Source organism: Schistocerca cancellata, chromosome 11 (assembly GCF_023864275.1).
Source record: "Schistocerca cancellata isolate TAMUIC-IGC-003103 chromosome 11, iqSchCanc2.1, whole genome shotgun sequence".
Lineage (NCBI taxonomy): Eukaryota > Metazoa > Arthropoda > Insecta > Orthoptera > Acrididae > Schistocerca > Schistocerca cancellata.
Window position 1 is genome coordinate 19211087 of NC_064636.1, and position 20075 is coordinate 19231161.

The following is a 20075-nucleotide window of genomic DNA, read 5'->3' on the forward strand; positions in this document are numbered from 1 at the left end:
CGATTGAGAGCCGGGCTGCTAGGTTTGTTACTGGTAGGTTGGATCATCACGCGAGTGTTACGGAAATGCTTCAGGAACTCGGGTGGGAGTCTCTGGAGGAAAGGAGGCGTTCTTTTCGTGAATCGCTACTGAGGAAATTTAGAGAACCAGCATTTGAGGCTGACTGCAGTACAATTTTACTGCCGCCAACTTACATTTCGCGAAAAGACCACAAAGATAAGATAAGAGAGATTAGGGCTCGTACAGAGGCTTATAGGCAGTAATTTTTCCCTCGTTCTGTTTGGGAGTGGAAAAGGGAGAGATGATGATAGTTGTGGTACGAGGTACTCTCCGCCACGCACCATATCGTGGATTGCGAAGTACGTATGTAGATGTAGCTGTACCTCCTTCTCCTCATGCTTTGTTATTTTTCTTGAACCTGTTAGTTTGGCTAACGGTTTCTTTTTCCTTTTGTCTTGGTTTTTGCGAACTTGTGTGTTAGTAATTGCTGTTTTAGTTGGACATTTGTTATAACAAGTCTGCAGTGACGTGTTTTCATTTGCAGGTGATGACAGCAACGTGGAAAGCGGAGTCGCTGCGAGCGCCAGCAGACATGTGAGTACACTCGTAGTGTAGTGTAGTGTAGTTTAGTGTAGTGTAGTCCTGTGTGGCGGGCCATCTGTAAAGCAGCGACCGACTACCGCGCGACGCTCTGCCCTCTTCGTAGGACTGTAGCAGCTGACGAACCGGTTTTATTCGTTTTTTCTCTCTTTATTGGCATTTGGCCATACAGGCATACATAACATTTACATAATATCTAGTATGCACGACCTTAATTTCTATTTACAGAAAATAGGGTAGGAGTTGTTGACTGACGCACGAGACCCCTGGGAATTACTAAATAATTATACCGTAATAATAAAAATCAGCAACATACATTATATAAACGTATCATGTCCACTGTATATCTACACTCAAGCTCATAAATTAAGGATAATTGCAGAATGTGGTGCCACACAACGTGGCACTACACAAAACCCGCGCTAATAGCATAGCCACATAGGGAACACACACGACACAGGTCTGTAAGTCTACATCTACATGGATACTCCGCATATCACATTTAAGTGCCTGGCAGAGGGTTCATCGAACCACCTTCACATTTCTCTATTATTCCAATCTCGTATAGCGCGCGGAAAGAATGAACATCTATATCTTCCCGTACGAGCTCTGATTTCCCTTATTTTATCGTGGTGATCGTTCCTCCCTATGTAGTTAGGTGTCATCAAAATATTTTCGCATTCGGAGGAGAAAGTTGGTGATTCGAATTTCGTGAGAAGATTACTCCGCAACGAAAAACGCCTTTCTTCTAATGATTTCCAGCCCAAATCCTGTATCATTTCTGTGACACACTCTTCCATCTTTCGCGATAGTACAAAACGTGCTGCCTTTCCTTGAACTTTTTCGATGTACTCCGTCAGTCCTACCTGGTAAGGATCCCACACCACGCAGCAGTATTGTGAAAGAGGACGGACAAGCGTAGTGTAGGCAATCTCCTTAGTAGGTCCGTTACATTTTCTAAGTGTCCTGCCAATAAAACGCAGCCTTTGGTCAGTCTTCCCCACAACATTTTCTGTGTGTTCCTTCCAATTTAAATTATTCGTAATTGTAATACCTAGGTATTTAGTTGAATTTACGGCTTTTAGATTAGACTGATTTATCGTGTTACCGAAGTTTGAGTTCCTTTTAGTACTCCACGGCATTGGCGATAAGCTGAGAAAACCGTCCCGAAACGCATGTGCTACAAAACGCCACTGTTCCCTGCCCATGTACCCCGACATCAGTATGGGGTATGATCAGCGTGCACACGTACACAGGCCGCACAACGGGTTGGCATACTCTGCATCAGGTGGTCGAGCAGCTGCTGGGGTATAGCCTCCCATTCTTGCACCAGTGCCCGTCACAGCTCCTGAAGTGTCGTAGGGGTTTGAAGGCGTGCAGCGATACGTCGACCGAGAGCATCCCAGACGTGCTCGATGGGGTTTAGGTCTGGAGAACAGGCAGGCCACTCCATTCGCCTGATACCTTCTGTTTCAAGGTACTCCTCCACGATGGCAGCTCGGTGGGGCCGTGCGTTATCATCCGTCAGAAGGAAGGTGGGACCCACTGAACCACTGAAAAGGCAGACATACTGGCACAAAATGACGTCCCGATACACCTGACCGGTTACAATTCCTCTGTCAAAGACATGCAGGGGTGTACGTACACCAATCATAATCCCACCCCACACCATCAAACCACGAACTCCATACTGGTCCCTTTCAAGGACATTAAGGGGTTGGAATCTCGTTCCAGTTTCACGGCAGATGAAAACCTGGCGAGAATCACTGTTGAGATTATACCTGGACTCGTCCGTGAACATAACCTAGGACCACTGTTCCAGTGACCGTGTACTGTGCTCTTGACACCAGGCTTTACGGGCTCTCCTGTGACCAGGGGTCAGTGGAATGCACCTTGCAGGTCTCCGGGCGAATAAATCGTGTCTGTCCAGTCGTCTGTAGGCTGTGTGTCTGGAGACAACTGTTCCAGCGGCTGCGGTAAGGTCCCTAGCGAGGCTACCTGCAGTACTCCGTGGCCGTCTGCGGGCACTGATGGTGAGATATCGGTCTTCTTGTGGTGGTGTACACTGTGGACGTCCCGTACTGTAGCGCCTGGACACGTTTCCTGCCCGCTGGAATCATTGCCACTTTGTGGCACACAGAGGGCCCATGCTGCGACCTGCTGTTTTTGACTAGCCTCCAGTCGCCCTAGTATTCTACCCCTCATAACGTCATCAATGTGTGTTCTTTGAGCCATTTCCAACACACAGTCACCATTAGCACGTCTGCACACTTACTCGCTCCACCGTACTCTGACATGCACCAACACACCTCTGCGTATGTGGACTGCTGCCAGCGCCACCGTGCGACGACCACAGGTCAAATGCACCTCATGGTCATACCCCGAGGTGATTTAAACCCGCAAACCGCCCACCAGAGCGTTGTTGCACCATGTGTCAGCATTATCCTTAATTTATGAGCATGAGTGTAGATAGTCACGTGTGACATACCCTGTAAGGCAAAACAAAACGACGCATCGCGAAGGAGTTGTCCAGATGTGTCACAACTTCATTCAGGCATCGACGGAAAATGCAGAATTGTAAACTTTGGCGACCGATGGATGAATGTACAACGGTGCGGCACAATTTCACCGTGCAGCTGGTAAAGATAGTAAACAGGGGACATGTGGATACTCACAAGGGAACCTCCCCATCGCACCCCCCTCAGATTCAGTTATAAGTTGGCACAGTGGATAGGCCTTGAAAAACTGAACACACATCAATCGAGAAAACAGGAAGAAGTTGTGTGGAAGTATGAAAAAATAAGCAAAATATACAAACTGAGTAGTCCATGTGCAAGATAGGCAACATCAAGGATAGTGTGAGCTCAGGAGCGCCGTGGTCCCGTGGTTAGCGGGAGCAGCTGCGGATCGAGAAGTCCTTGGTTCAAGTCTTCCCTCGAGTGAAAAGTTTAACATTTTATTTTCAGTTTATGTGACAAACTCTTACGTTTTCATCATTTTTTTGGGAGTGATTATCACATCCACAAGAAAACCTAAATCGGGCGAGGTAGAAGAATCTTCTTACCCATTCGCCAAGTGAGCAAGTTAAGTGGGTCGACAACATATTGCTGTCATGTGACGCACATGCCTTCACCAGTGTCGTATAGAATATATCAGACGTGTTTTCCCGTGGAGGAATCGGTTGACCTATGACCTTGCGATCAAATGTTTTCGGTTCCCATTGGAGAGGCACGTCCTTTCGTCTACTAATCGCACGGTTTTGCGGTGCGCTCGCAAAACACAGACACTAAACTTATTACAGTGAACAGAGACGTCATTGAACGAACGGACAGATGATAACTATGCGAAAATAAAGAAAGTAAAATTTTCACTTCGGGGGAAGACGTGAACCTAGGACCTCTCGTTCCGCAGCTGCTCACGCTAACCACGAGACCACGGCGCTCCTGAGCTCACACTATCCTTGATGTTGCCTATCTTGCACATGGACTACTCAGTTTGTATATTTTGCTTATTTTTTTCATAGTTCCACACAACTTCTTCCTGTTTTCTCGATTGATCTGTGTTCAGTTTTTCAAGGCCTATACACTGTGCCAACTTATAACTAAATCTGAGGGGGTGCGATGGGGAGGTTCCCTTGTGAGCTGAGGCGCTACTGACTACGCTAAATCAACAACACACTCGATGTTGTTAGCCACATTTGTTACCCCTTGCTTTAAACGTTAATCGTAGATAATTATGTTACTAATTGATATTTAATTATAACAAGTTGTACCTAGAACAACGCGTTCTGGGTGGATCTTCAGTGTGTCGCTGCCTTCAAATAGCCTACTCTCATAATACGCAAGTTACAATAATTATTTTGCCACGAATATTTTATTGGAACGAATCACACAGTTAACAACGGGTTTTCCAGTGATTCTCAATTTGCTGGTGTTCAGAAACGGCATATATAAGTATCGGCTTGAAATGAACGCCAATATGGCGCCTCACAACTCTGTACTGAAGGGAGACGGCGTGCGTGTGACGTAGGTGGCGTTGCGCCATCTCATTGGTCGACGGTGAGACGCACGCTCAGAATATCTGAGATGCCAGGTATCGCTCTGCACGTTCACAAAGACTCCCGAACGTGCTGCTCCACGCTATGACGTCAGAAACTCGGCACGGTCAACGCTCAACGTTTGCATGCACGGTGCGTGTGCAGAAGACTTAACGCGGGCCGTGTTACGTTGTGCCCCTACGGGGTCTGCTCTTGACTCTGTCCATCTCAGCGCCCACTCTGCAAATCACACTCGAGTGCCTGTTAATCGAACAACCTTTACAATAATTCTCTGTTATTCCAGTCTCGAACAGCGCGCCGGGAAGACGAACACCTGTACCCTTCCGCGGGAGCTCCGCTTTCGCTTATCTTATTGTGACGGTCGTTTCTCCCCGTGGAGGTCGGTGTCAACAAAATATTTTCGCATTCGGAGGAAAAGATGGGGTCTGAAATTTCGTGAGAGGATTCCGCCGCAACGAGCAACGCCTTTGTTTCAATGATGTCTGGTGTGGATTACCAACACAAGTACAAGGATAGCGTACCAACAGCGACAAGAAAGGAGGCATGAAGGGCGCCAAAACAGAAATAACAATCATCCATTTATTGCACATCATGATATGCGAGACATTATAATTGCCATACTCAATCAATAAGCAGTATGTATCACAAAGGGCACACACAATGGAGTTTAATAAATTGCAATGGCACATCAACTCCGGTATGACCAACGGTGTGCATAATGAGGGCGGAACAATTTTACCAATGTAAGAAATAAAAAAAAATACTAGCATACAATTAACTGAAATGCCTTGAAGGAAATGTTTATGAGAACAACACGACGGGGCTGCAAGGGAGGAGGGAACAAGCAACACAATAGGACTACATAAATCAGGCGCACCAAAACAAACAACGGACACCAGGCCGCGACAGAAACGGACACGTAAGGACGCAGCTACTCTCTGCGTTCCACCCAAGTAATAGCTGCCTCAAACATTCCAATACTTGGAACAGTACACCAGTGATGGGCAAATTAAAAAAAGACTATAACATGACGTAAAAATACAATAATTTAAGAAACTCGCATCACATGACCATGAGCTTAAGGTCTTTCGGTAATTAACATATTACGAAACAGGTAAAGGGGCATGTGCCACTATTAAATCTTCCGTAATTACACTACTAAATTTCTCAGTGCCCAAGTTGCAATTAACGCAACAACAATTAACTCATTTAAGTGATAATGTTACTCTAAAATAATATACAGCAGAGGACCGAGAATGGCCCGATCAGTACTCCCCGGTGAAGAAGCAGTTCACACAGATGGTACTCCACGGCTCCGAGCACACAGCCCCAAACAAAATGCGACACAATCACAGCGACCCGGCGTACTACCAGGACCACCAGGCAGTAAACCAAAATCGTACTGAGCCAAAACATGGACCGACGTTTACAAATAACGAGACCTAGCCCGGGCCGCACAACAGACCAAATCCCGTCCGCAGCTCGTGGTCGTGGGGTAGCGTTCTCGCTTCCCGCGCCAGGGTTCCCGGGTTCGATTCCCGGCGGGGTCAGGGATTTTCTCTGCCTCGTGATGGCTGGGTGTTCTGTGATGTCCTTAGGTTAGTTAGGTTTAAGTAATTCTAGGGGACTGATGACGATAGATGATCAGTCCCATAGTGCTCAGAGCCATTTCAAGACCAAATGCCGGGAAATCCATAACAAACCTCATCCAACTTAATACCAAAAAAAAATGGCTCTGAGCACTATGGGACTTAACATCTATGGTCATCAGTCCCCTAGAACTTAGAACTACTTAAACCTAACTAACCTAAGGACAGCACACAACACCCAGCCATCACGAGGCAGAGAAAAACCCTGACCCCGCCGGGAATCGAACCCGGGAACCCGGGTTAATACCAAAACAACAATTTATGAACAATATGCAAAACACGAGACCTCTCAGTCCAAAAGCTTCCGTTTAGTCGCGAAGGTGGCTGCGACCCGCTTGCTGAGGTGCCAAGCGTCGTACGGAGTGCCGAATCGAGGTCAGCCTTCGTTGACGGAGAGCGGAAGCACCACAAGACAAAATAAACGCCAATCTGACTGCGCGCCACTCCGAGACTGTGCTCTTCAAGATCAGACACAAAGCACCCAGACTAGCGTGCCGCTGAACGACGCACATCCATCACCAGCGTCTAGGTGGAGCCCACCGATATACATCCGTGGGACGGTAAACGAGAATAGCAATCCCAGCGACGGAGAGACAGGAAGACGAAATGGCATCCCGCCGCACATATAAAGTGTTTCAAACTCAGGCTCGACAAACTACAGCAGGCGAGATTTTGCTCCCCTTGCGAATCGAATCAAACGGCACACCACGCCGCTGTCCACATTATAAACCGTAAGATCGCGGCCCGGTCTTCCCATCGGGCCCCACTCTGCGTCCAGACGCAAACAAGCCGAGTCGAGCCGAACTGTCTCGACGCCAAGGCGGCGCCCTCTTCCCTCCTCACACTCCTCCAGCCAACAAGGAGACGGCACGACCGTGGGGTCGGGGATTTGTCCGGAATTTCGTGTGCTGAAAGAGGACCCCTAACACCTCAAGTGGTTAAAATATTACGACGCACTGCGCAGAAAATCCCGGGATAAATCGATCCAAAGTTTCTTAGGTGCCTTATGAGTATACAATGTTAGTCCATTGCCGAGCCGCCGTCTGGCCTACATGGTTAGTGCTCGGACCCTTACGCCAGAGCTCTTGGGTTCGATCCCTCCTGCGGCACTTTTTTTTTCCCTTCTGCAACATTGCAGCGCATTCTTACAGAAGAATCGTGAAATTAATTCATTCTATAATTCACCGTCAATTATCGGCACCAATATTCCGAGACATGATTCAGTATGCCTGGTTTGCCTCAAAATTATCAGAAACTGAAAACATTTTCGTAAATGTTAATGGGGCATGTTTTTGTACAGATTTATTGCAAACGCCTTTATATGTTGCGCAAGATGTCGCAAAAATTATTGCTTTGTTTCTTTTTACGATAATTACCACTACGGTTCTTGTTTATAATTATTATGTGTATAAAAACTAAAGGTTTCCCAATCGACTTTGTTATTCTGATTAAAAACCCAATGGTTCCCCTCACATAATTTACAATTAAAAATGGAAAACCCACCGCCATGAAGTGTGTTGTTGCACAAAAAGAAAATAAATTTTATTCAATAATGTAACTAATTTGTTAAAGATAATGTAGGTTTGCAAAACTTTCTGAATAATTGGTGGAATAACAAAAGAAAATGAAAGAGATGAAAGAAAGTGCCAGAGGAGGAATCGAACCCGAGACCTCTGGCGTAATACTCCGAGGCCTAAACATCTACGCCAGACGGCGGCTCGGCATTTTAAACTCATAAGGCACCGAAGAAACTTTGGATCGATTTTTCCCGTGAGTTTCCGGGTAGTGCGTGCTAATATTTTTAGCCACGTGAGGTATTGGGGTCCTCTTTCACCAAACAAAATTTCGGACGAATCCCCGACCCCACGGTCGTGCCGCCTCCTTGTAAGCCCCAGCCACCGATCACACACGGGAACAACCGCGTAACGCCAAAGTGCCATCTGAGTGAAAACCCGGCACTAAGATCGATACGGACTTGGAAATAAGCGAGCACCGTAACAGTGTCCACTCCAAAATCGTGCATCATGACCGTGGCATTTCTCCTCTGATTCTCGATAATACGAAGCGTGCAGCCCTTCTTTGGGCTTTCTCGATGTACTCCGTCAGTCCTACCTGGTAAGGATCCCACACCGCGCAGCAGTATTCTAAAAAGAGGACGGACAAGCATAGTGGAGGCGGTACTGCTGCACTCTGGCGCCCTCTTTGCGCATGCGTGTGCACCGCCTTTTCTGGCCGACACACCACACACGACGCCAGAGTTTCAATCTCTGTTCTGTTTGTTTCGTCCAAATTTGGCAGCGACGTCAAGAGTCACTGAATGGTGAAGGGGGGGGGGGGGGGAGGGTGTCTATGACTTGAACGTAGACTGTGTGATCAAAAGCATCCTGACAGCTGCCTGTCAGGCGCCCTTCATCCTTAATGCTGGAATTCAATACGGTGAGCCGGCTGCGGTGCCCATGCGGTTCTAGGCACTGTAGTCCGGAACCGCGTGACTACTACGGTCGCAGGTTCGAATCCTGCCTCGGGCATGGATGTGTGTGATGTCCTTAGGTTAGTTAGGCTTAAGTAGTTCCAAGTTCTAGGGGACTGATGACCACAGCTGTTAAGTCCCATAGTGCTCAGAGCCATTTGAACCAATTTCAATCAATACGTTGAGAGTAGGGTCCAAGACCGCGGCAACACGAAAAATGGGCTACAACAGGAGGACAGAATAGCAAAGAAAAGAAAGAGAACTAAAGAAAATTGAAAGGTCGCTCAGACTCAACCACATTGTGGAGTTGAAATGTGTCGTCGAGCTGAGGCGTAGCGCCGTATACCGATCCTGCCTTGGAGGCGGTTAAGTGGGAGATGTGTCTCAGAGCTGGACAGTGGCAGATGGTGACGCGAGACTGGACGCGCACGTAGTTTACGTATCAGCCGATAGAGGACAGTATTCGATAGGGGGACTGTGATTTTAGTTTCGATGGTGCCCACTAGAGTGCACTAAAGTAATAGAATGTTTCTCATAGACTGTTCTAGTATTTTCATCAAGTGTTATTATGTCTTTTTGTGTATGTAAAATGTTATAAACGTGTTTTAGGAGTATGAATGATGCGTGAGTGTGGTTTAAGGTTAATATGAAGATAATTATGTAACGAGTTATGTAGTGGGATTTACTATGGGAACATTTCGAAGAAGTACGGATATGGAAAAAGGGGATTTTTGAAGAATAGATTTGTAAAGTAAATTTATGGTAAAGGGAAAGTTAATTCAGGTATAAATAACAATAGTAAATAACTTTATGCATAAGCAAAACTTCAACGTATTAGATAATTAAGTCGGCAAAAAGTGCAGTCGTCAGGTTTACTACTTTGCGGTTGGTTATTGATGAAAAGCGCGGATTGATGCGGGAGAATGTTGTTGTGCTATTGGCTGTTGAGTAAACTGACCAGTGGTAAAGCAGTATTCTTCGCGCGCTTTTCTCTGCTGGTAGAGAAGACCGAGAGTATTCTAGAGGAGGATTGGAAGCCTAGCCACGAAACAGTTCGGACGTGTGCAGTAGTAGTTCCGATGGAAATGATAAGTTGCCGGATCTAGCAGTGTTTCATACATCAGAAGTGTTGTAAAGTGACGGCATAATTATTCTGATGGGTGTCTAGAAATTTCGGAAATTTTAAGTGAATTTTGTGACGAAAAAAGACCTATATTCCGCGTGGCGTATTGAGCAGGTCGGTGGTTAAAAACTGTGACTGCATTTGGTACCGACAGACTTAATATTTCGCGAGCATTATCAGTCAAAAACAATCAGTATTTTTGCATTTGGTACCGACAGACTTAATATTTCGCGAGCATTATCAATAAAAAAAAAAAACAATCAGTATTTTTGTAACTATTACGTTTTCGGGAAATGCAACACCATAAACTTGCTAACGTTAGTGAAAGGGATTGTGAGTGACTGTGTTAAGACTAGCACGGGCTTGGCAGTGATACTTGTTCAGCTTAGTGTCAGAATATATTAATTGAGGACAAAGTTCCAACTTTTCATTTGTGTGAAAACTTTCTCCCGAAACGTAGATCAGTGACTTAAATTGCAGCCTGGTTCACGTCGAAGTACAGTAGGTTTCGCTCGGCTTTCCCACTGATGATCTGCTGAGACAATGTTCACAGGTAGGTAGGTGCAGGTTCGTCGTAAAGGGACGGAAAGGACCGCGCCGCCGCAGTGGTCTGGTTGACAACAAAATCGCGTGTAAATCTTCGTTTTTTCCCGTAATCAGCGTTGTTTGCTTATTTAAGTATCTTTATCCCATCCAGTATGAAAGCTACATAAACAGAATTTTGTATCAGTAATAATATACTGCTTGCGTACACGTAGAACCACGTAATTGAGCAAGGTGTTCGATGTTTTGAGGTGGAGCACATCGTATGTTCTTAAATTACTAGGAGAAAAAAGTGACTTGTAAAAGAACATTTTTCTAAAAAATGCACAAAGCAACAAATTGGTTAATGTTGCTGGTCTACTCTTTCAATAAGTTAATGATTGAAAAAATCAATCTTGGTTTGTCCTTTTTCTTTCTATGGTGTGGAAGTGTACCCAAAGTAATAATCACACGTAATTCCGTAAGTAAGATAAAAATAAATATTCACTCCACTACTTATTCCACAGTTTTTAAATTTTTTTCACACGGAGATTATTCCAGTTAGTCAGTTATTAAATTTCAAAATACTAGCGAAAGCTACAGGCTTTGAGGTCCAGGTTGCCTTGAAAGAACTGTTTCTGGAATGGATTTTGGAAAGATCGGCTGTCAAGGAGAAATTACGGATCTGTCACGTCACCAACAACTTTAATCTTTCTAACATTAAGAGCTTATTTAAGCCATACGGACACAGATTCTGACTCAATTATTTTAAGATGATTCCTCGTCCTCAGAACCAACGCCATTGTTGACATCTAATAAGATGTACCTCTATCTATGTTACAGACTTCAGATAACTGAAATGCCCGATAAGCAATAATTTTTCGAGTATTAAATGCCTCTAGCCCTGCTACAGTGTCTACTTTAAGACCACATACACACATCATAAAAGTTTTGCATCTTCAATAAAGTCAAATAAATCATCGTTTTTATACACACACCTAAAAAGTTTTGCATCACCCCAGTTCCCAGAACTCCTGAAGGTAAAGGTTCACTGTGGATGTTGTATCACAGACACAGTCTCTTTGACTGTTGAAAGATGTCACTAAACCCGTCCATTAGCGCCTATTAGACGGAGGGAGTCCGACAGCCGATCAGTTCCAGTCACTCCACCAGGAAGGAGGTACACGGCGAGTGTTGTCTGGAGTTCAAACGTGCCTAGACGGTCAATACAGCGGTTCGATCGCGTCCGCATTGTCACTTTGTGCCAGGAAGGGCTCTCAAAAAGGAAAGTGTCCAGGCGTCTCGGAGTGAACCAAAGCGATGTTGTTCGGACACGGAGGAGATGCAGAGAGGCAGGAACTGTCGACGACATGCCTCGCTCAGGCCGCCCGAGGGCTACTACTGCAGTGGATGACCGCTACCTACGGATTATGGCTCGGAGGAACCCTGACAGCAACGCCACCATCTTGAACAATGCTTTTCGTGCAGCCACAGGACGCCGTGTTACGACTCAAACTGTGCGCAATAGGCTGCAGGATGCGCAACTTCACTCCCGACGTCCACGGCGAGGTCCATCTTTGCAACCACGACACCGTGCAGCGCGGTACAGATGGGCCCGACAACATGCCGAATGGAGCGCTCAGGATTTGCATCACGTTCGTTCTCTTCACCGATGAGTGTCGCGTATGCCTACAACGAGATAATCATCAGACACGTGTTTGGAGGCAACCCGGTGAGGCTGAAGGCCTTATAGAAACTGTCCAGTGAGTGCAGCAAGGTGGAGGTTCCCTGCTGTTTTGGGGTGGCGTTATGTGGGGCCGAAGTACGGCGCTGGTGGTCACGGAAGGCGCCGTAACCGGTGTACGACACGTCAATACCGTCCTTCGAGTGATAGTGCAACCATATCGGCGAAGGATTCGTCTTCGCGGACGGCAATTCGCGCCCCCCTCGTGGACAACATGTGAATGACTTCCTTCAGGATAACGACATCACTCGACTGGCGTGGCCAGCATGTTCTCCAGACATGAACCCTATCGAACATGCCTGGGACAGATTCAGAAAAGCTGTTTATGGACGACATGACCCACCGACCACGTCCACTGTTCAAAGTGCCATAAATGAGAACAAGAGGTGACCGAGACGTGTAACCAGTGGCACCCCGTACCATCACGCCGGGTGATACGCCAGAACGGCAATGACGAACACACGCTTCCAATGTGCGTTCACGGCGATGTCGCCAAACACGGATGCGACCATCGTGATGCTGTAAACAGAACCTGGATTCATACGAAAAAATGACGTTTTGCCATTCGTGCACCCGGGTTCTTCGTCGAGTACACCATCGCAGGCGCTCCTGTCTGTGATGCAGCGTCAAGGGTAACCGCAGCTACGGTCTCCGAGCTGACAGTCCGTGCTGCTGCAAACGTCGTCGAACTGTTCGTGCAGGTGGTTGTCGTCTTGCAAACGTCCCCATCTGTTGACTCAGGGATCGAGACGTGGCTGCACGATCCGTTACAGCCGTGCGGATAAGATGCCTGTCATCTCGACTGCTAATGATACGAGGCCGTTGGGATCCAGCACGGCGTTCCGTATTACCCTCCTGAACGCACCGATTCCATATTCTGCTAACAGTCATCGGATCTCGACCGACGCGAGCAGCAATGTCGCGATACGATAAACTGCAATCGCCATAGGCTACAATCCGACCTTTATCAAAGTCGGAAACGTGATGGTACGCATTTCTCCTCCTTACACGAGGCATCACAACAACGTTTCGTCAGGCAACGCCGGTCAACTGCCGTTTGTGTATGAGAAACCGGTTGGAAAGTTTCCTCATGTGAGCACGTTGTAGGTATCGCCACCGGCGCCAACCTTGTGTGAATGCTCTGAAAAGCTAATCATTTGCATATCACAGCATCTTCTTCCTGTGCGTTAACTTTCGCGTCGGTAGCTCGTCATCTTGGTGGTGTAGCTATTTGGATGGCCAGTAGTGTAGATAAATGCTCGGCGCCTTAAGGTGGGCGACTGGGCAGTGACGTTGCGTGGCCGGTCTCTGCAGGTGATGGCGGACGCGTCCCCCGGCAGGTGCAGCCGGCGCAAGCCCGCCGCGCCCTGGCGCAGCCGCCCCCCGCAGGCGGGCGCCGACGACGCCGACGTCGACTGGCCGCTCGGAGACACCGCTTCCAGGCTGCAGGTGAGTGCCTACCTGCCTGCCTGCCTGCCTGCCTGCCTGCTGCTCGTGCCCGCCAGCTGCGACTCACGAACGTCCCTCATTCAAACCACCCCTCTCTGGAATCAAATGTTCACTCTGCAGCGGAGTGTGCGCTGATATGAAACTTCCTGGCAGATTAAAACTGTGTGCCGGACCGAGACTCGAACTCGGGATCTTGCATGGGGGCATTAATTAAATATAATGCAAATAATTGTAATTTTTCGTCGCTGTCTGTCCGGTTACGCAGCCTCGTAACCGGTTGGCCCTGACTGAGATTAGTACGCAATCTGACTGCATAGAATAACAACAAAGAATGAAAGAATAACAACAAAGAATGAATTAACACAATTAATTAATTAAGTTCCCAGCAACTATAAAACCTACAAAACACCAAAGCACAAGTGTAACTGTTCTGTGTGTGGAAGTGTGATTCAACGTACACATCTGGCACGGTTCTTCCTCAATACGACAAGATGCTTTAAGCACCATTTACACTGAAGTAATTAAAAAAAACAGAAATACTAGAATTGCACATAAAAACCAGAATTACACTCTAATACATGAACACAAGCCAGATGCTTTGTTGACTGAACCTCTGACCAAGATACATTGTTAGTTAGGACATTTGAAATAAAAAAAAATTTTCTTTACCTTCATATATATTGACGAAACATACACTCTGATCATTACAACATCCGCAATCGAACAGCATCGGCTGTCTAGCCCATCAGAACAACTGCATACAACATGCTCACAACTAGTCACGGCTACATCAGAACTCCTACTGCCCACATCTCAACAAACACTCTCCACGACGACTTCTCGACAAGAACTCTCCACTACCACATCTCAACAAACACTCTCCACTACCACTTCTCAACAAGCACTGCCAGTGGAGGCGGCTGAATAATACTCTTTGGCGCAATCTCTGGCGCTGTGACTCAGTGTAGCCACCTTTCAACCTTTCCCTTTGGCGGGCAACTGCTCTGCCAGAATTGAAGCTGTGAGGACGGCGCTTCGGTAGCTCAGTTGGTAGAGCCCTTGCCCGCGAAAGGCAAAGGTCCCGAGTTCGAGTCTCGGTCCGTCACACAGTTTCAATCTGCCAGGAAGTTGCACCCCTCTCTGGCTGCCGTCTCCCCCATGTCCATTCCCCCTACCGGGCCACCTTTGCGGAGTGGCCCAACGTGGCTTCTGCCCTTTCCTCATTTTTATTTTCTTTTTCATCTCTTGATTTTAATACCTTCCCTTGACTAACCTTCTAACGACTTTTCTGTGCTTTAGCTCCCTTTTTTTATTCTGTTAGTTATATTTAGCCTTTTCACGATTTTCCTTTCGCCTCCTTCCTTTGCCAATTTCTCCTGGTTTGCCACTTAACGGATGAACGGGCTGATGACCTTGCCACTGTTGCCTGCATCTAAGTTGAAACCTTCCCCTCTCCTCCACATCTCTTTTGTTAATAATAACGTTCCCTCTTACAATAACCTATGTAACATTCCCTTACGATTTCTTCCTCTTGCTTAATAATAACGAATGAAATCTTCCCTTCGAAATTTATTCTCTTCCTCAATCTTAGCATACAAATTTAATTGCTGCTTTTTAAAAGCGATTTTCCGATTATTTCAACGAAACATAGATTGTGCCGTCGTCATGTGGCCCAAAGTTGTTACCTGCAATAACCCAAAACTGTTCCTTACCTTTTTTTTTACTGGGTCGCCATCTGACTGCTACATCGAACTGCGACCTGAATACACTTACTCTGCTTTACTACACTCTATTAGCTGCTGGTGGGCTGTCATAATAAGTGGCAGTATTTATTAGCAAAGCTGACGTTATTCTTTAATTAATTTGACCGAAGTTACGTAATTCATAGTTACACTTTTTCTTGACAACAATAAAATTTTTACAGAGTTTTACGTTGATGGTTTTTGGGATGGATTATAATCAGTGATGCAACATTGCTGGCAAAAATTAATTATATTCTGAAAACGCTTCAAATATTTACTGTTGGTAATGAAATGATTTTACAAACGTTCAAATGGGACTTACTTTTTACAATAATCTAACGACTAGCAATGCGCAAACATACCATCAGTAGCCTTGAGTGTCTCAAAAAATTAATTCAATAATATTAGTTCCTCTTATGATGATACTTAGCTGGTGTCTCTGCGCATCCGTTTATAATCTCCTGTAAACCACAGCTGGTGGCTGGCAGGCACACCGCTTCTCTCAACCTCTCGCTTCAGACCTGCTACCGACTCACTTCACTTCTCGCTCACTGCTGACTTCCTACGAAAGCTAAAGTGCGGTCTCTTCTGCCAACAATGCTTTCTGGTGCAGACAATCCCTGCTACCATTACAAGATGTATCAATGCGCGGTCTTTGCCGTTCTTCTCTTAAAATGTATCCATACGCGGCCTCTCCCGCCCTTTTTAAAATTATATCAATGTGCGGTCTCTCTTGCCAACAATACTTTGGTGCAGACATCCCCTGCTACCACAATTATTTCCAACATGACAAATATTAATTATTTCTACTTAATCCTATTAATAAAATATAAACATCTTTCATAAATTGTGGTTTCACAATAGACAATAGAAATATACACGTCTTACAAAGGTCACAGTTCGTCACCTGTGTCAGTTGGGTCTTCCACAAGTTCTATACTGTAATATTGTTGCACAACAGAGGCAGACAATGCTCAGACAACATATTTATGTACACAATATTCTATGTTTAAAAATAGTCAATGAGAAAAGAAATAGCAAAGGTGCAGGGAAGGCACATACACAAACAGCCTGTGAAAAATACATCAAGTGAAACTAAAACCGGAGCTATTTTTTCCCCACTAATACTGCCGTTGCTCGTGAGGTGTGTTCGTCCTCCTCCTGTGTCACAACTGATGTCACAGTAATACATCACACAAGTGGTAACTGTGGCTGATATTACACCTAAGACAGATTATCACGAGTGACGGACACGCACTTCACTCCTCACGATAACACGTTTCGTTGTATCCTGTTAACTCGTTGTTGTTGTTGTTGTTGTTGTGGTCTTCAGTCCAGAGACTTGTTTGATGCAGCTCTCCATGCTACTCTATCCTGTGCAAGCTTCTTCATCTCCCAGTACCTACTGCAACCTACATCCTTCTGAATCTGCTTAGTGTATTTATCTCTTGGTCTCCCCCTACGATTTTTACCCTCCACGCTGCCCTCCAATGCTAAATTGGTGATCCCTTGATGCCTCAGAACATGTCCTACCAACCGATCCCTTCTTCTAGTCAAGTTGTGCCACAAACTCATCTTCTCCGCAATCCTATTCAATACCTCCTCTTTAGTTATGTGATCTACCCATCTAATCTTCAGCATTCTTCTGTAGCACCACATTTCGAAAGTTTCTATTCTCTTCTTATATAAACCATGTATCATCCATGTTTCACTTTCATACATGGCTACACTCCAGACTTCCTAGCACTGACGTCCTATATTCGGTGTTAGTAAATTTGTCCTCTTTCGAAACACTGTTCGTGCCCTTGCCAGTCTACAATTTATATCCGCTGTACTTCGGCCATGATCAGTTATTTCTCTGCGCAAATACCAAAGCTCATCTACTGTAAAACTGTGTGCCGGACCGAGACTCGAACTCTGGACCTTTGCCTTTCGCGGGCAAGAGCTTTACCATCTGAGGTACCCAAGCACGACTCACGCCCCGTCCTCACAGCTTTACTTCTGCCAGTACCTCGTCTCCTACCTTCCGAGTTCGAGTCTCGGTCCGGCACACAGTTTTAATCTGCCAGGAAGTTTCATATCAGCGCACACTCCGCTGCAGACTGAAAATCTCATTCTGAAAACTCATCTACTCCTTTAAGTGTATCCTTTCTTAATCTAATACCCTTAGCATCGCCTCATTTAATCGACTACATTCCATTATTTTTGTTTTGCTTTTGATGATGTTCATGTTATATCTTCCTGTCCATTTCATTCAACTGGTCTTCCAAATGCTGTGCTGTCTCTGACGGAATTACAATGTTATCGGTAGCACAACGTGTAATGTTCGTACGTACGTAATACAGTGAATGGAGGATGGCAATTTTAAGTGGCAAGAAATGACCCGTGAAAAATTTCAAACGAAGCCGTATATCCAAAGTAAAACTTTGAAAACCAACTGAATGTTCGCAAAAGTATTTACATAACATGGCTTTCATAAATAACTTTAAGGAAGGGAAACCTCATCTTGCTATCAGAGCAATGGATATCTGAACTTCGTTTCTACAATCTGAATAACACAAAACAATGCTACGCACTTTCCTGCTTACTCCAGTCTCTCGACATTCCAGAAAAACAGGCAAATAATTTCCTTAACTTCTCTCTCCATGGCTGCATCAAAAATATTCATACACCAATTCTGTCGATCTGATCTCATATTTAAAAGTAATATTTCTTGACCATTTTTCAAATTACATACACTACTAAATTTGCTTAAGTGAGAATGCGTGTATCTCTCAGACGCCTTGTCACATTCCTGCGTGACTCCCCCCCCTCCCCCTCCCCCTCCCTTACCCCGTCGGGGTTGGAGTCGTCCATCAAGCATTGGTGTGTTGTGTGTTGTCCTCACCGTAAGTTAGATTAAGTAGTGCATAAGGTTAGGGACCGATGACCCCAGTCCCGCACAAATTTCCAAATTTTCCAGCTAGCGCTATCAGGCAGAGGCTGTGTGCCGACACAAAGATGTTGCAGCAATAGTCAGACATTACGCGGGTACGCGGTTCTGCTGTGTGTGAGCTACGCTTGTCGATATTTACGTAAGACAGAGAGTGAGCAAGATAATGTACATATCTGATGCCTACAGGGCTCTTTCACCCTGTGAGTGTTGTGTGCCGTGTCGTGCTGTGCTGTGCCGTGCCGTAGTCGAGTCTCCGCCGTCTGTCCAGGCGGGGCTGCCGGACGCCTTCGACCTGTCGGCGCCGTCGACGTCTTCGTCGTCGGCGCCCGCCACCCCCGTCGGCGGACGTAAGTCGCAGGCGGGAGCGCGTCGCCAGAGCGCCGGGGGCGGCAGGAGCGGCGGCTCCCCGGCGGCGGCGAGGGCGGGGGCGGCGCCGCCCCCAGGCCCCCAGTTCCTGCCCGGCTTCCCGGGGATGTGGCCCGGCCCTGACGGTGAGTCCACGCTATCATATTCATCTTCACCATCATCATCATCACCATCATCACCACCATTTACCCTCCGTAGACGTCTTCGTCTATTCAAGAGCGATGTACTTGAGGACAATATTATGGAAATGGAAGAGGATGTAGATGAAGATGAAATGGGAGATAAGATACTGCGTGAAGAGTTTGACAGAGCACTGAAAGACCTGAGTCGAAACAAGGCCCCAGGAGTAGACAACATTCCATTAGAACTACTGACGCCCTTGGGAGAGCCAGTCCTGACAAAACTCTACCATCTTGTGAGCAAGATGTATGAAACAGGCGAAATACCCTCAGACTTCAAGAAGTATATAATTATTCCAATCCCAAAGAAAGCAGGTGTTGACAGATGTGAAAATTACCGAACTATCAGTTTAATAAGTCACAGCTGCAAAATACTAACACGAATTCTTTACAGACGTATGGAAAAACTGGTAGAAGCCGACCTCGGGGAATATCAGTTTGGATTCCGTAGAAATGTTGGAACACGTTACTGACCCTAAGGATTATCTTAGAAGCTAGATTAAGGAAAGGCAAACCTACGTTTCTACCATTTGACAATGTTGACTGGAATACTCTCTTTCAATTTTTAAAGGTGGCAGGGAGCGAAAGGCTATTTACAATTTGTACAGAAACCAGATGGCAGTTATGAGTCGAGGGGCATGAAAGGGAAGCTGTGGTTGAGAACGGAGTGAGACAGGGTTGTAGCCTCTCCCCGATGTTATTCAGTCTGTATATTGAGCAAGCAGTAAAGGAAACAAAAGAAAAGTTCGGTGTAGATATTAAAATCCATGGAAAACAAATAAAAACTTTGAGGTTCGCCGATGACATTGTAATTATGTCAGAGACAGCAAAAGACTTCGAAGAGCAATTGAACGGAACGGACAGTGTCTCGAAAGGAGGATATAAGATGAATATCAACAAAAGCAAAACGAGGATAATGGAATGTAGTCGAATTAATTCGGGTGATGCTGCGGGAATTAGATTAGGAGTTTTGCTATTTGGGGAGTAAAATAAATGATGGTAAAAGTAGAGAGGATATAAAGTGTAGACTGCCAATGGCAAGGAAACCGTTTCTGAAGAAGAAAAATTTGTTAACATCCAGTATTGATTGAAGTGTCAGGATGTCGTTTCTGAAAGTATTTGTACGGAGTGTAGCCATGTATGGAAGTGAAACATGGACGATAAATAGATTGGACAAGAAGAGAATAGAAGCTTTAGAAATGTGGTGATACAGAAGAATGCTGAAGATTAGATTGGTAG

The 20075-nt window shown here is 45.9% G+C and overlaps 1 long non-coding RNA gene across 1 annotated transcript in view; it reads left to right on the plus strand.

The window, feature by feature from the left end:
* LOC126108662 (uncharacterized) overlaps positions 1-13611 on the plus strand; it is a 45791-nt gene extending 32180 nt beyond the window's left edge. Inside the window, exons 2-3 of the long non-coding RNA XR_007523589.1 lie at positions 545-594; positions 13480-13611. This is a non-coding gene — a long non-coding RNA (uncharacterized LOC126108662). The remainder of the gene's footprint in view (positions 1-544; positions 595-13479) is intronic.
* Positions 13612-20075: the final 6464 nt, after the last annotated feature.